Below are 1128 nucleotides of genomic sequence, written 5' to 3'. Positions count from 1 at the left end.
CGACAGAAAGGGTGGATCAGAAAATAAGAAACAAAAAAGATAGGATAGTGTTTCTGACAGGTGTTTGTAGCAGCAGTAGTAGTACTAATGGCAGCTGCAGCAGCAGCAGTAGTAGCAAAGAAGACAGGTGGCAGACGATATTTGGAAAATATGAGAGGAAAAGAAAGACAGAACCAACAAAAAGTAAGGGAGGGGAAAAGTGATATTTGATGGAAAATTAGGCGGTTTGGGATGATGCGATGAAGATTGGACGGAAGATGAAAGACAGAATAGTGCTAGCATCGCCAGAGGAAAACCTACGAAGGCGAAAAAGCGAAATATAACAATGTAAGAATATAATTATTTTTACACGTAGGGGTTAGAGGTCATATTTGAGAAGTACTTCATTTTCACGGTTCCGTTTCTATTTCTATTTCTCTGGAGGCAGGACATCAACCGTCATATTTTCCAGGACTTATGAGACTCATTGAAAAGAAGGGATTAGAAAGCTACCTGGATGTCGTACAACAGGTGGTGCTGTTGGATTGGTGAGGAACTCGTTCACTGCTAAAAGGAGAAGCTTTCTAGCTGGGCTGTCACTCTGCAATATTATGTCGATAATCGAATTCAGTTAGTCACTGAAGCAATAGCTTCGGTATCAATCACTAGCTCTGGTATTGATAATTGTTACCATATTGTTACCAGTCTCAGAATGGCATCGACTGCAACAGTTGGAAATATCGCAAGGCATTGTGACTTTATTATCCCCGATTGAAGATCAGAGTCAAACGCTTACTGGTCTCGCAATGAAGACAGCAGATACTGGATGTGCTGTTTCACTACCTTAAGAGCTATGTTGAAGGAAGAGCTACAAGGCCCAGCCTCGAACTCATGTCTTTCCTTTTACATGCTCTTCAATTACCAAATAATGTTTTGCCGTGGTCCTCGAGGAATACATGCGAACATTCTGTTTATAATTTATGCATTACATTCAAACAGGTTACACGCCAGTAGTTTTGGGTCAAGTCTCTCCTTGGTCGTGTGTATATGTGTGTCTATGTGTGTGTGCATGTGTGTGTATGTTTGTATGTACTGTGTGCACATATATATGTATATATATATATATATATATATATATATATATATATA

Source organism: Octopus bimaculoides, chromosome 8 (genome assembly GCF_001194135.2).
Source record: "Octopus bimaculoides isolate UCB-OBI-ISO-001 chromosome 8, ASM119413v2, whole genome shotgun sequence".
NCBI classification, from domain to species: Eukaryota; Metazoa; Mollusca; class Cephalopoda; order Octopoda; family Octopodidae; genus Octopus; species Octopus bimaculoides.
The sequence above is the reverse complement of the archived record's forward strand: the minus strand, read 5'-3'. Positions refer to the sequence as shown.